Source organism: Drosophila sechellia, chromosome 2L, assembly GCF_004382195.2.
Source record: "Drosophila sechellia strain sech25 chromosome 2L, ASM438219v1, whole genome shotgun sequence".
In the NCBI taxonomy this organism is placed as follows: domain Eukaryota; kingdom Metazoa; phylum Arthropoda; class Insecta; order Diptera; family Drosophilidae; genus Drosophila; species Drosophila sechellia.
The window spans coordinates 12,753,666-12,770,045 of record NC_045949.1 but is presented as its reverse complement, the minus strand read 5'-3'; the positions used below and the strand labels follow the sequence as shown (position 1 = coordinate 12,770,045).

Below are 16,380 nucleotides of genomic sequence, written 5' to 3'. Positions count from 1 at the left end.
GGTGGGGAGCTCTAGCAGTGATTCGTTTAATAAGTTCCAATCCTACCCACGATGTCTAATTGTTTTGAAAAACAATAATAAAAAACAATATAAATTCTGCTTACAATTGTAGTTGTCAATATTGGAAAATTCCGACTTCCGACTGATTCATAGCCGTTTTGTTACTTGTTACGCATACTGGATCAGGATTTTGGGAATTCGTTAAGCATTCTTATCAAAAAATTCGAATAGTAAAAACAAAATATTCATACCCGATAAAGGGGAAAGTGGTTGGGCTGTGATGCTATTATGTGGCTTCTTTGGGCAATTAGATTGGGCATTTAGCCATGAAATTTGCGAACATATGGCTTCTATCAGGCAAGAACAACAAACGGCCGGTGCTAACAGAGCGGCTAACAGTGGGTTAGCAGAACGGTGAGCTGGTGGGTATGCGGTTGGGAGGGAGGTGGGAGGTGGTGCGGCTGTTTGGAAACTGCACTGTGGGGCTTGGCTTGGCGCTCTTTCCTCGTTCGCTTGCTCTCGCGCTCTCGGACTGTCTCTTTCGCATGCCCCCCACCAACCAGCTGTTCGTGCGACTTCGGCTGGCGCTCGGCTTTCGCTTCGGCAGTGTTACAGCAGAGCATCTGCGTTCTTCAACATTCTTCAACACAACAGCACCAGCAGCAGCACCGCTGATGCTCCTGCTCCCCTTCGCTTCTTCGTCGCTCTCTTAAGCGTGGAGCTCTCTTGTCCGCTCCGCTCGGCTCTCTGGTTCGGTTCTTATGGCTTGTGCCACCGACTGGTTGGCGTTGGCTGGTTGGTTGGCTGTCGCTCTGCAGCTGCGTTCGTGCGCTTTTTGAAAATAGTTACAAGATGTTCATCGAAGTGAGTGGAACGCCGCAGCGGTTTAACGTGGACTCTTGAGCAGCCGAAGAAGCTCGCTTCCGAAATCGCTAAACAACTGAAGCACAATCGCGTTCTTCGAGTGGAAACGCCAGCACAAATAAGAAACAGCTCCAATCAAAGTCAAATCAAAACAACACGAATTCATCTCTGCGACTGGAAGTCAATATTCCAATTCTTCAAGCCAAATAAATAGAAAACAAAATCCCAGTGAAACAAGAAGTGCATTCGATTTTCCTGCTCGTGGAGCTATTGTTATTTTTAAATCGCTGACCGCAGAATATTTCTACTGCTTAAAATAGAAGGCAACACACAAAAAGTGATGCCGCCGAAACAGAAATAAACCGAAAACCAAAAGGGTAGAAACTCGAAAGTGCCAAAAAAAAAAACAAATTAAACAAGAATTTCACTTCGAAAAAGTGCGTGTTCTAAAAATATAGCAACAAATACAAAACCGCAACACAGAAGAAGCAAATGGGATTATTTTGCTGCCCATCTCAACACAAAACTGCATTTTGTTGAATTGTATATTCAATCTGGAAAAGCAAAGTGTCAAAGTGTAGTGCAAAAATATTTATAAATCTCTGCCAAAACATAAACAACCGACGAAACGAGAGAAGAGAATAATTCTACTCGCATTTCGTGCATTTTATACAGATTTTCGTTTTTTTGGAATACAAAATAAACAGAAGTACAAGAGGCGGAATCCATTAGTTCCGCATTAAAGTGTTAAAATAAATTAAGTCGTGGATACTCCGTAAACTTTGCATTTTGGAATACTTCAGCAGCATTTTGGATATCCGTGCTAGTGAATTTTATATATAAATACATATTATTCGTTGCCGATCGATCTGGAGGGCATAAGGAAATAATTTCACAAAAGGTTGGTAAACAACGAATGTTTGTGATCTCTGTGATTGTTGAGTAATAGATTGTAGCTGACATAAAGAAAACCATTTATTGCCGTCGCAAAATATTTATATTATGCACACGTCATTAAGCATACGACAGGTTGGCCAATGTAAGAATACGCTTGTGAACAAGCAAAAGGCCATGAGAAAAGTGTAAACAAGAAATATTGGCGTTTGTTTCTTTACACAATATTAAGTGAAAATATTGAAATATTGGAAATAAATTAAGTCAGTGAAATTGAATATCTTGGAACTTAAGTGAATGCAGGTCAATGTTTTATGTTTAAAATTTAATATTAAAATTAAAAATACAATTTTTGTTAGTTTCTCATTTATTTGAAATTATTTTAGATTAGGTTTAGGTCGGTGAGTGATAAGTAAACAAAAATTCAGTAATTGTTATGACGCTATTTTCTGGAAAAACCCCAAAAGTTCATATTACAAAGAATTGTTTGTAAGTCAACTGGAACATAAGCCCATAAGGTTTTAGAATCAGACTTGTTTAAAAAACCTGGTCAACGGATTTTAATTGGAATAAACATAACCAGCTGGTGGTTGGATAATTGAAAAAGCCCAGCAGATTTTCCCAAGAAAATGAATCCATTTCGAACAGGCCACAACACCTGGACACAGCCAAGTGCGAGATCTTTACAAAGAATAATACTTGAGCCCACTCCCCCCTAGCCCCTTAGAAACAAATAAGACGAAGCACTGTAAACAAAAGTCGCCAAGTGCATATCTCATTACCAGACCAAGGATCATCGTCCAAACAAAAGAAAGCATTGCAAGAAAGAACAACAAGTGTAGGCAGAACAAAAAGACGAAACTTTTCTCATTATCAACGCAAGTGTTTTCTGCACTCCCCCATTTTTGCTATATTTTTTTTTTGTACAATTTCCTTATAAGTGAAAGTGTCAGTCAGGGCCATGAATATGGCCACCGGCAGCTGGTCAGTCTCAGTTCGCGATTCTCGGATGGCAAATCCCACTTCTGCCACCGGAATCAACGTCACACATAAAACCGTGAAAGAAAAGATATTATAGAACGAGGGACATTTTTTACATCTGTCATAAATTTTGCTGCACACGGGCATAAATCTATTTTCTGCATTTTATTTGTTTATTTAAAAATTCTTGTGCACAAGGAGATGCAAAGAAAGACGAGAGCCCATAATTTGCCGTCTGATTGATGTGACAATTCCTTAATTAATTTTTGTTGGAAATACGCCTTATACATATGGCTGCCATTTAATTAGCAAATCTGTTTTTGGGAGAGGTAATACATCAGGGCAAATGATGTGATGCGAGTGCAGCAGAGAAATGAGTTTATTCACATCGCCGAATCTATTATCTGGCTCGTTTACCTTCGCGCCGCAAGGTAATTGAACCCTGCTCCTGTCCTGCGATGCCCTTCCTTCTTAGATACACATCTGTATATCGTTCCCACGATTTGTCAATCAACCTTCCACTTTCACTTCCCATAACCATAGCATTTTTGGCAATTATTTTAGAGGCAGCGCCCCGAAAATTATTGGGTAAAGCAAATAATGCGCGCTCCTGATAAGAACCGTGTGCTGTGTGCTTCTGTGGAGATCGAGTTCAGTGACTTAACTTATCACTGCTTGCTGAAACTTTTTGGTTCAACATTCTTCGTTCAGCGTTCTTCGGGCTTCTTGTTTCTTTTCTGCTGATAAGAGTGGCTGAGGCTGAGCCACCGAAGAAACCTAAGCCGCAGCCAATGTGATTACATGGCATTTTAAGTTGTCCAGCAACACGAGAGATTCCCATATTGGATGGTGACGAATTCATAGCTCATATATGAAATTCTCTAAGACTTATTAAAATATCATCCAAGGAATGTTAACAAGTCAAAGTGAATATAAAAAACACCAATCATTTATAATCGATTATAATTAATTGGCTAAGTTGACGAAAATTGCTATCCAACGACGATAGCTACAGCCTTTGAAGAACTGCCACTCCATGTCAGGCAATAGTCAACAAATATTTGCCTTCCATAAACATTGTTAAGAATGCCGAATGCAGTCTGGCCGCGCCACCCCCTCGATGGCCACCGAATTAGCTTTGGCTACTTGTGCAGTAAATAAGCCAGAAAAAAATATACAAGATGCTGCTGGCTGCTGCAAAAATAAAAAAAAAATGGAAAAAGAAAATGAAAAGCTGGCAATAGAGGAAAATGTTTTCTGCGCCATATTTTGCAGCCAACGCACATAAATAAGCTCTAGACCAAGAAGCCAAAAAGGCAACAGAATGGGCGTAGCAAAACTTGGTCGCATTGTTGCTGCTGCCACTGCCGCTCTGTTATGGTTGGCAACTGGCCAAAAAGACATGGCCAAATGTGCGCCAGTTCTCGCTGCTCAGCCCATCGTCCAAAATTTCAGCCTCCCAATCATCCCTTCTCGGCCAATTTCTGTTGTCGGCTGGCTAATAAATAATTTTAATTGTATTTCTTTTAGCTTTACTCTTCTATTTGGCTGGCCCACTTCTTTGGTAATAAAAAGATTTCCATTGTTGCACTAGTTGGTCTGCGGGAAATGGCTAAAAAGGAACGTGATCAACAGCAAATTGAGTTCGCCTTTATGACTTGGCCAATTTGCACAGTATGTGTGTGTCTTATCAGGCTGCAGCGACAGCATTGAGGTTGGACAGGTTTTCCCTTATTTTCCATCTTTTTTTTTTATATTTCTTGTTTGCACTTTTTCTGTGCCGTCTACTGGTTGGTGGTGCCTCCTCCAATCTTTAGTCGACAAATATGTCGAGTGCTTGACTTGGGCAAACTTTGTCACTGATAACACTGTTGAACACCCCTGATCAACCGTCCTTCTGCTCATGTTGGAAACTCCTCAGTTTTATGCTAGCAACACCGTAAAAAGTTTTTGAACTATTCGAATATTTAAAAAAAAAGTATAACCAGAATCTAATTATATAATATTAGCCTCGTTAAATGGGTGATGATCATGTCTTCTTTAAATATATCATTTTCGATATATATATGTTAGTTTTTTCCAGTGTAACAAACAGAACCATAATAACCATACGCCACGTTGCACTGAAACTTAAATGAAATGAAACGAAAGTTGTCTTGGTTGTGTTTTTTTTTTGGCGACTTGGTCACGTCTTCAATGCACTTTGCTACGTAGGAGAGGGGTGAAGCGGGGTGGTTCGATGGTGTGCAACGACATTTATTCTGACTGGTTATTGGTGTTGTTGCTGCTGCGGCAGTGGCAGAGGCAGAATCAGTTGGTCCCTGCACAAGTATCTGTATCTACTATATGCACGGATATAGTATCAACGTATAAGACACACCCACACACTGGGGCGATGAGTTTTATAGGCGCTTTCAATACTGGGCCAAGGTAGTTTTTATCTTTTTACTTTGCCATTTCATTGTTGATGTGATGGCTGTTGTTGTTCTTGTTGTTGTTGCTGGTTCGTCTGGCAGCTTTAGCCGATTTGTTGTTGCTGCCTTTTGTAATTGCAATTTGCAATCCTTGAACAATTTGTTTTTCTCTTTTCTTTGCCGATTTGCTCTCATTGCCTGCTGTCTCTTTAATTTTGCATTACTCATCTGCTTAATGTTATTTATTTATTTTTCCTCTGCCAGATGCGAGGAAATTGTGCAGAAATAGCACGTGCCGGTGGCAACATTTTCCGAAAATATAACAGCATTTCAAGCACACACAGAAATTAAGGAAAAATCTTTGAAATCCAAGCTTTGTTCGACAATCTAGCTGACTGGTTTCCTTTCAATCGACCCAGAAAATCTCATATATACAATGATTTCAAATATTCACAAATTGAGAGAAGCTCTTTAGCATTCGAATTTCGATTTTCTATCCATTTGGTTTCTTAGTTTTATGTGTGTTTTCGATTTTTCAATGACGTCTGGCAGAAATTTTCCATTGCAACGAGACAATTGGCAGCCAAGTCAAGTCAAATGAATGCAATTGGCACACACACAGGGGCAGCACGCTCTCTCACCCCTTTGGAAAAGCCCGCCACCACGCCCCTGCACTTGCGTATCTCTTATTCGATCAACCTTCTTTCCTTGGCTTGACTCTTTCGGTTCGTTTTTCAAACAATGCCAAGCTGTCAAAGCTATTGATTTGAGTGTGCGACTTATGTTTGCCATGTGAACGCCTTTGAACGCCCACTCACGCCCCCATTTGGCCGCCCTCTTTTTGCCCCTCATCTCGGTGTCCTTCTCTCTTGTCTGAGTGTTGCAATCAATGAGTTTTCCTTGGCAAGCGCTTTTCTTCTGCGCTTTTGTCCTTCTGGCTTTTTACTCGTTTTGATCCTTCCTTTCACTTCTCCTTTTACACACTCCACGCCCCTTTTTCCTGGCTTTTGCACCCTTTCTTCAGACAACACACACATGTGACTGCATCTAAAGGCAAAACTGCAGAGCGAGCAAAAAAACGAGTAGAAAAAAGTGAAGTAAGGGAAGTGAACATTTTCCACTGCACAAACTTTGTTGCCAAGCTTGTTTTACTTAAATTGTATTTGTACAAGGCTTCAACACTGCCACTTTTCACCTAAACTTCCCGGAATATTGCCTTTTTGAGCGTCCAAAAAAGTGCCAGCTTGTAGTTTTTGCCTGCCGGTTAGTTGGTCTAACTTTTCGTCTTTTGCCTGAACCAATTTGGAGCGGAGGAGAAACATTGCAAAAATCAGGGATTTCTTAGTCATATATACCAAAATCCAGCTGCTCCATGTGTATGGTATGGAGTGCTATATAGCCCCAACAGGCAATGAACCAAAAATCTGGAGCCAATTCACATTGACCTTTGATCCCTGTTTTGTCCGGAGGGAAACTGGTAACGCAGGTAAAGGTGGTCATAAACAAGACTTTCTAGCTGCTGAATACATGGGCATAATCTATGGCCACGTCCTTGCTGGCCTCCCATATCATTCGCTTTGGCCCGGTAGGCCTTTTGTTTAGATTTATTGCTTTTTCTGTTTGTGCTCTGGTCTCCCTCTCGCCGGGTCCTTCTTAGTTGATAATTGATGAACATTGTGAATGCTGCACTAAAGGACACCCCTGCACTAGCACATTCAGACCAAAGCTGGCCAGAGATCATCTCTGAGCACACAAATTCGCCTCCATTCCATGCCAATCCATACATATATGTATGTATGTATGTAGATGAGACATGTCAATCACACTGATTCAATTAAGTGAAGTGCAAGCCAACCAAACAAACAAAGGAGCACCAATACAAACAGACTCTCTGGGGGCTTAGTCCAGGCAATTGAGAGTCGACCTCCAAACAATTGTTTGCCTTTGTACCCCAATTGCGCTCACAAGTAGGCAACACAAATGCTCAGGCGGCATATTTGAAATCGAATGAAATGATGAATAATGAATAACAGCTTGGAAAGTGGATTCCTTAAAGTAAATACCATTACTTGTTCTATCATAAACAAATAGTTTAAATTAATACTTATATCAACAACAACCGACGATCTTCTCATAAAATGACACATATAATAATAAGCTGCTGCGCCCTAATTCCCTCCTTGGCTTCAACCGTCAACCCACTCAGCTGTCAACAAAGTCATTGCAGGTGTTAAGGTGTAAACGTGCACACAGAAATATATTGGTCGTGGAATGAGTGGTAAGGACTGCTGTTAACTGCTCGCAGGGCCAAAATCATGTGCCAAATGCCTTCGAGCGGCAACTAAAAGTCGTAAGCAACAGGAGCAACAAAGGGAAACGTTGCGATGGGGGATGCTTTAATGATGACAGCCCAGGAAAAGGAGAAAAAATGCTCAGCTCAAAGTCAAGGACTAAAGAAATCATCTCATTTGAAATCATAGGCACACAGAAGTGAACAATCATTCTGGACCAGGTATTCATAGTTAGGAAGTGAATGTTAGATAAAAAGGTTTACATTATTACAAAATGTAATGAATAAAATAAAAAAATACATTTTTTTATAAAAATATTTGTCATAATATGCTCATATGAATTCGATAGCTATATTTTTTTCTGTGCAGTTCATTGTTTTCCCCGGTTGAGTTTTCATGTTGAATGATTGCCGACGCCTGCTGCTGACAAGTGTTGCGTGTTTTGAATATGGTTCCACATCTATTCAGAAAGTACGCCTATACTCGCTCAAGTATGTCCTTTCGACTTGTCGCCTAATGACAAAGCCAAGCGAATTTCGAGCCCTTCAAGTGCTTTGTTTGCTGGCACATAGCGATGTTGATTGGCGCTGTCGAGGGCTTTTGGCTTGTAATGAAAGTGCCCTTCAATGAGAACATATGTTTGATCTGCATAGACTCTTGAAGGCCATTAAACCATGCAATATAAACAATAGGATTTTAATTAAAGAATGAGTTTCTAATGAGCTCCCAAAATGTTTCTTACTTTAGATTCGTGTTATTAAATGAACGAAACTTAGCAATAAACTGCGATTTCGGTTGGTTCAGTTCTTATCTTTAAACTTTTAAATGGACAGTAAATAAACCTCACCAAAAATGCCGTAAATAAAAGATAGCTGCAGCTGGCTGAAATCCTTTTGTTGATTGACTCACCTTGGGTGCTGGCAACTTTGCCTTTTAACTGACCTGAAAGTTTGTTAATGCCATTCCCGAATGGCGATAGAATCCTGGCTATGCAAACTGCTGCAGCTGCTGCTTAGCTTCATTTTAATTTTTAGCTGCTGTTGAAAAAAGAGCAACGAATAAAAAACTTTACCGTCAGGGCTTTTGTGCCACTTTTCATGCTGCATTGCAAATTTTTTTCAATGTTGCGAAAAGAGATTAAGGGGTGGCACAAAACTTTATAACACTCATTTCATTCAAAGTTTTCCGGCACGAAACAAAGTCGTGGACAAGTGGAGGGATTTACTGCAGTACTCTTGGGGTCATTCAATGGTTCATCAATCATGCCACGCCCTCTTATCAAAGCTTGAAGTGCCGAACAGAGGGTTCAGCTGAGGTTATGCCAGCCATATGCTGGCCGCCTAAAAGCCAGCAGCAATTTCGTTGATTAGCCTTGTGTCTGCAGGACTCTTCCACCCACACAGCCCACCTGTTCCCCTACCATTTTGGTGTTTGTTATGGCTAAACATAAAAACTAAACGCTAACGCACACACACAGACGGATATGTTATGTAATTGATACGGAATGATGACGAGCAGGGGTAAGGGAAGTTGAGGACATGCCTCAGCAGCTTGCACAATTTTCACCTATGTGTACAAGTATCCTTCAGTCAGGATATGAAATATTTTGGTGGTTTTCAATGGTCTGTCTGCATGTTACAGTATACAAGCAGTATATCTAACATAAGTTATAAACAAAAGTTGAATGTTTTATAAAAATGTATATATACTCGAAAGTGTATTGATATTAAGCGTATGTATGTTTTAATATAAAGTTATTGATATACTTTTTATATTTTCACATATATTTTAATGGCCAATAGTGCATTTTCGTGTCGACTTTTAACAGGTTTTCTTTATCATCGGCTCCTTGCTTTTTTTATGTGTGACGCTTGGATTTTATTGCGACTTGGCCCGCCTCAAGGTAACAGGCGATGCATGAATGTGCGTATTCACACCGCAGAACACTCCCACCCACTGGGCTACTCCACCACCTCCACTTCTACACCCACCCCCATTCCCCAGCACACAAAACCTCAGCCATTCCTCAGATGGCGGCCAACACCCAAGGCAGCATCATTTAGTTCTGGCTTTATTCCCATTGCCCCGCAGCCTCCCTTTTGGCACAGGTGCACGTTGATATATGGGCTTGAGGTTGGCCCAAAAGCAGAGGGGGTGGCTCCGGCGCGGGCCAAAGTCGTTTTAGGCTTAGGTCGGTGCTGATATATGTATATGGCCACGTGGCAATCGCCAGATCCCCATGGCACACATATCTCCCTCTACTCTCGTTTATTCGGCATGAGCCGCATTTGAGTTTCTAATCAAGGTAATTTTATGTTTGCCAAGCTCGCCTAATGCCAAAATTACATTTTTAGTCGCCCCGCCACCATTTCTTTGGCACTTTCCGTCTCTACCCACACAAAGTGGTTTTTTGGCTAGCACGGCGTATGCGTGATAAATGCAAGCCAACATTTGGCTTATCCTTAATGCTCATGTGAGCGGTGGTTGTCTGTGTGTGTGTGTGTGAGTGTGGAAGTGTGACTGTGGCAAATGGTCGTTCTCTTTGAGCTGCTAATTAGGCCAACATTGTGGGAGGGAAACCAGCAAAACAACAGCAGCCAATTGTATGCCAAGACAAGCCATTAACATTAGAAGGAAGAATGGGAACGTCGGCTAAAGAGAGCGAGTGTGAGGATAATACTTTGTGGCGGGGAACCAAACAAAAGGTCACATTTGAGGCCGCTTTTGTTGCCTTGAATTGCTGACCAAAACAAGAAAGGAAAAACGTTGGTATCTTCTCCATTTTTAAGTTAGGTAACAATAAGATCTACTGAAATACATGTTGTTATTAGCCCACAACTGTATGCTACTTACGATGTTGTCCGGCATCATAGTGTGTCAATGTGAGAGTGCACGACCCACTTGACAACTAAATCCCAATTTCGAATTGATGCATCCAATCAACCATTTCGCCCACCATCCATCAGTCAATCAATCAATCAGTCAAGCGACCAATAGCGCCTGCGTTTAGGGTCAAAGGGAAGCGCTTGTCAACGATGAAAGTTCCAATAAGAGTGTGTCGGAAAATTCGCGCGTTTGTGTGTGTGAGTGTTTGAGGAGCTTGTGTGAATGTGGTGTGAAGTGCATCACTTAATGCATCAGCGAGCAAACGATATCTGGGCCATTGGCACTAAGTGTTTAGAACATTTTCATTTCAAGCCTGTGCTTTCATATGGCACAAACGTGATGCAAGAAAAAATAAACATGCAAACTACAAAATGTTATGAATCTATTTGAATATTATGGATAGTATACGATAATCTGCTATTTACCATTCATGTTCTGATATATATACTTACCATATACTTCCTTGCTCTCTCTTTGCAGTTGACATGTTCAAAGGCGAGGAACACTCCTTTATACATATCGGTAAGTGGAAAATTACGTGCCCCAAATACATGTGGGGTATGCTCTGCATTAAGGCTCATTAAAAATTTATTGCATATGCAAATTCAAAGTTTTTATTGGGGTTCGCTGGGTGGCTGCCAAAAGGCATGACCCAAAAACGCATGAAATTGAAGCTAATCAAAAATACATATTGACACCACAAGGACTCAAAATGTAAGGGAAAATACGAGAACTCAGCCGTTACTAAAGCGAAAAAATGGTGTCCCATTCAAATGCAGATACTGGCAATTTTCAAAGCAAATAAAGTAAAACATGTTTGTGAGAGTGTTGGTTAAACAATTTCACAGTTTTTCTTTTGAATATCTGACAAAAGTTCAACTAATTGACAGGCTCAACTTTCTAGGAACCTTTTTTTTCTGGTCTACCCTACCACATTAATCATACGCCATGTGTTACGGGCCAGCACACTCACATTGAATTATTATGGGCTCGAAGGGAAATTCGGCCCAGCACATGAAAATTTCATTAAATTTTAAGCTTGTTATTGTCAGTCTGCCTCTCAGTCTGTTATGGGTCGAAATCTGGTTTGGGTTCCGACTTTCCATGACTGCTGTTGTTGCGATGACAAACGCCCCGAAAAGCTGTCATTAGTTGAAATCACATGTCATTGGCAGGGCGAAAGTGACCCGAGCGTGCTTGTCATAGGAACCCGAAGAAGGAGCGCAGCAAAGGGGGGTCAGAAGGTTTCACTGTGATTAGATAAGCTGACCTTTTCGGGGCAAAAGATGACAAAGTTTAATGCGACACCTGGGTAGCGTAACTCTTTGGGCTTAAGCTTAAAAATAGACTTTCTCTAAGATTTGTTATTATACATTTCTTTAGCTAATATTAAGTTTTACATTACATAAGTTTATCACTTAAAGAAAAGACTCCCTTTTAAATACCATGCCCTACGCCCATGGCCCGCTGTCAAGTGTAAATCTTATGTGTCTGTGAATCGTTGCCTGTGTATGTATGTTCGAGCCTGTTGTGTTGGTGTGTGTTTGCCTGCATCTGTTGTTGTTGGGTGCTTAAATGTTTGCCTACGTGTCAGTCTTGTCATTGGCAGTTGCTCTCTCGCTCGCACCGGATGCTGCTTTTATGACGGTTCATTGATATTCATTTGTGTGTGCGCCGTTATATAGAAATATCCTTGGCATGTCGAGTGTCCCTTTAACCCGTTAAGTAACTTTAGTTCAAATTTTGGTCAAGGAAAATCCAGATCAAGTTCAGAAAAAATTCAATTAAAACGAGGGAAGGCGGCTAAGAGAAAGACAAAGTTCTAAAGAGACCGCAAATCGGCTTATGGTTATGCTTATGGTTCCAAACGAAACTCAATCAAAAGTGAAGTTTGATTTCCTGCATGCGACTGTCGTTTATTTCCCTTTCCTTGCATACTTCGCTGCGACCGGGAGAAATGTTGGAGAAATGCTGGCAATTTCCAAGTGCTCAGTCAACTCTGTCTCAGTTTTCCCCGTCCATTTCCCCTTCATTCGGTCCCTTTCTTACTGCATGTCGCTTTATTTCCCAGCCTCAATCAATATGGCTTAGGCAGACTCGTTATAAATTCATGTCCAGAATTTTTCTTTATTTTTTTATTTGCATGGAGCTCCAGCTTGAATATGAATGAATGCGAGCATATACAACTGCAATACACATAATAGCTCTAATGCGACCTTCTTCGAAATAGGATTATCCTAAATCAAAAATGCTTTATGTGCACAACTTTTTATAGCCATAATTTAAGTATGGAGAATTGTATTTCATTGCTGTGATAAACTTAAAGTGACTATGCTTTAATGATGTATTTTATACATTTATTATATATTGTCTTGGCTATCACTGTACCCAGGCACCATTCTTATGACAGTTTTTCTTTTCCTGTCTCTTCCCTTTTAGACAGCCTTTTTTCTGTTCGGCTTTTGGCACGCCAATTGAACTATCTAAATAGAAAACTCTTTCCGTATTCCTTTGCTCACCTAGCCCTTTGAGCGGAAATTCCTTTTCAAAATCCTCTCCAACAGCAGGATGGAAAAGTTCAAGTGTCGACAAACTTTAGCTTCAAAACCAAAGCAAACAAAATCTCATCAATTTTTCACTGCTCACCTTGAGGAGCCGGAAACCCAAAACAACAGCAACAAAAATTAGCAAAGTTAAGGACGAAGCGGAAATTTCGTGTGGTTAAAGAAGAGGAAAAACTGGGGATGTATTTTCCGCCACGCCCCCTTCCCGAAACCCCAATGATATACATCTTCTAGGCCGGGAGCAGACACTGAGACACTTAATCCGCACGTTTACACCTCTACGCACACAACAAACACTCGAAGTGGGGGCGAAGTGGGCGTGGCCGGGGGCTATGTTACCTTCAACTCGGTGCTCACCATAAATTTGTGTATTCTACTTAATAATTAACTGGAGTTGGGGGCGTGAAAACTTTGAGGCTTTCACAACAAAAGCCTCAGATACAGCTTAATAAGGATGTGGCAGCTGAAGGTCATGAGGATGCGGCGAATCAAAAGAGGTAACCATGAATGGAAAACGTGGCAATCAAAAGTAAGATTAGTCTCAATCGTTAGATCGTAAGAAGGCCAGAGGCAAGAACTGCTGAAACCTGAGAGCCAGTGTCTCAATCGATTTTCTCTCCAGATTAATTGCGATTCATCGAAGCGGTATAATAAACCATTCCTGGAATCGAATTAGATGGCTTAAGACTATTCATGTATGCATTTAATTAAACTCTGATGGGCAAGGTGATGCGATTTAATTAAGAAGTTCGAGTAAACAGTATTACTACGCTGCGAAAGTTATTGAGTTATTGCTTTGAAACCTCAGATAATAAAATTCCTTTAATTACAAGGCGATATCAAACTTATCTCCGATCATAATGCATCTTAACTTTCTTGATTGGCAGAACCAAACCAATCAAGTCGGCATCAGCAAATTCCCCATTGGAATGAATACCTTGAAACTTAACAAGTTTTCGCAAGTGGAAAGTGGACTTTTCCCCATTCAATTCTGAGATATTTTCTGTATACTCTATATTCACTTTCGTGCGGTTTTCGCTTTCTTTTGCCCGCGTCAGCAGTGAAAAGAGGGCGGGGTAAAAATTAGATGATTACAAGACAAAATGCGGCGTTGCTTTAATTGCACTTGAACCCCCAACCTTTGACTGCCATCCAACCCCTCATATTCATCCCTTTACTCACCTGAGCAGTCAGTTCAAGTTAATTTGCTCGGCGCCCGACTCAACGATGTTCCACTTGCTCATTAATTACAGCTTAGTCCGACCCGCAGTTGGAGCCTTAATGATTCACCTGCAGATGCTGTTGGGGCTCCCACAAATATTGTTGTTATTGCTGTGCATACACTGCTACAAAATAGCTTATCTGCTTCTCAGTAAACAAACTGAATATAATATTTGCATAAGCATACATCATATATATATATATAGCATAATTTTGAAAAATCAGAAATAGATAGATAAGATCCACTACCAACTGTTAGAAATGAAGAAACTGAGTATTGTCTTGCACTAAATTTAAAGATATTTTATTATTTTTATAGAATTTTTTTGGTGTCAGGGCGGAATGTCTTATTTAAAAATTGAAAATATATATAGTTTAAAGCCTTTCTTTTGTTTATATTAAATAATCTTTTTTACTTTAACTTTTTGCGCCTTATTATTGCTTGATTTCTGGCACTTTGCTTTCCACCTTTTGCACCATTCCCTTTTGCGGCATTTTCCGCTGCGGCTGCTCGCAAAAGGACTTTTCTATGGCGTGGCTTTTCCGCGTTATCCTCGATGGTTTTTTACCTTTCGCCTGCTGCCGCCGCTTCTTATTAATGTATTGTAATCAAATACACTCTTACTTATCTGCGCTGGAATTTTTCGTTGATTATTTTGAGCTTTGCGTAATATCTGCTGACCCCGCCTGCCCTCGCCATTTCCCCCCACGTTGCGCATTTAATTAAGCAAATAGCAGGAAAAGTTTGTTTGTTGTTTTTTCCTTTGCGGTATTTTCCCTTTTGCTCTTTTCGGGGGTTTTTTAAGGGTGGCATTGATGTTCACTTGTTGCTTCCCTTTTGGGGTTTTTCCGGTTTATTTTTGGCCAGCGGTCGCTTTGATCGAATAATTAAGCAAAGAGTCCACGTAAATTGTTGAATGGGGAATAAATATTTGCGATTAAATTTTAAACCAATATAAACATTCAACTCCTTCATAGATAAAACTTTAATGCATTTATTTTTTCACTTTTCTTGTGGTTCAATGATTTCCTTGACAACTTTCTAGAGACAATAAGTTTCCATTATGTTTTGGTTTCCTTTCTGGTGAGCAAGTTTGCTGAATTTTATATTTTTTAAAAAATAAAAACCACAATTTCTTTAACTTTTGCTGCTAAATTAAAACAAACACTGGCAACCTAAATTTTGTCCTTTAATTCCACTTTTGAATTTGGTGCCATGGCATTGATTTCCTTTGTGCACACGTGTGTGTGTATAGGGACCTTCAGCATCAACTTGACGCCTTTCAACTGCACTCACTTTACCAATTTGTGACTAAATTTGCACGGCTGTCGCTCGGGGCAGCAAAAAAAGGAAAAAAAGGGGAAAGGAAAACTCGCTCACTCACGTTTGCGAATTGGAATTTAATAAGAAAATATGCTGCCAGCAACGTGACAGAAGTGGAAATGGGGAAAATCAAGAAAATCGGTAGGGAATTCCTCTTAGAGCAACTGCCAACTGGCGAAGAACCGCAAATGCAGTTTAATTTTAATCAAATTGCAGAGCAATTAAACAGCAAAATGCGTTCGTAGCAGCATCGGGAGGCATGAAGGAAATGCAGTTAAAACGCAAGGAGATGACACAAAGAGGGGCGACTTGCTCGAGCCAAAATGTCAAGACTGCAACTGCGAACAAACAAGGTTGCCACTGGCAAAGACAACTTAATTAACCTCGACCTTCTCCTTACAACAACGGCAGCAACAATGCTGACAACTGGCTGACGTCACTCGACGCCGAATGGTGGACATCGTGGGCAAGTCAATTTCAATTCCAGTTGACCATCGCCGATTGCCACATTGAGACGTCAGTAATAACGCAAAAGAGCGATATTTAAGTGCCATAAATTCCAAAAAGTAAAATTTGAAAAAGAAAATATTTTATTTATTACAAATATATTTGTTTCTTATTGAAAAATATTTATGTACAGCTGCGTAAATATTTATAAAAAGTTTTTCCATATGTACATATATATGACTTTTTTTGAGAAAACGTAGAAATGTCGTATAAATGTCAAATTTAATATAATTAATTTATTATTTTGTTAGCATACATGTTATACTTCCATTTATTGGTAAAAAAAAGTCATTTATGGCATCACCATCAAATAAAAAAATTTAATTCACTGTTTAATATTTTTAACACTTTTTTTCTGTGCACGTACAACTAGCAAGCTAATAAATGCGTGTTGACGCATTGCGAATTGTGCGCATGCGCGCGGTTTGAAAACC

The 16,380-nt window shown here is 40.1% G+C and overlaps 1 protein-coding gene across 6 annotated transcripts in view; it reads left to right on the top strand.

Annotated features, from left to right (window-relative positions):
- Positions 1-836: 836 nt before the first annotated feature.
- The window catches only part of LOC6617792, a 37,780-nt gene continuing 22,236 nt past the window's right edge, over positions 837-16,380 (top strand). For 3 of the 6 annotated variants that reach the window (XM_032724854.1, XM_032724892.1, XM_032724803.1), the window contains exons 1-2: positions 849-1,765; positions 10,811-10,852. The gene's annotated coding sequence lies outside the window, so the exon portion shown is untranslated. Of the gene's footprint in view, positions 1,766-10,810; positions 10,853-16,380 lie in introns of all 6 variants that reach the window. The other 3 variants (XM_032724955.1, XM_032724732.1, XM_002042068.2) reach the window with 3 other exon arrangements.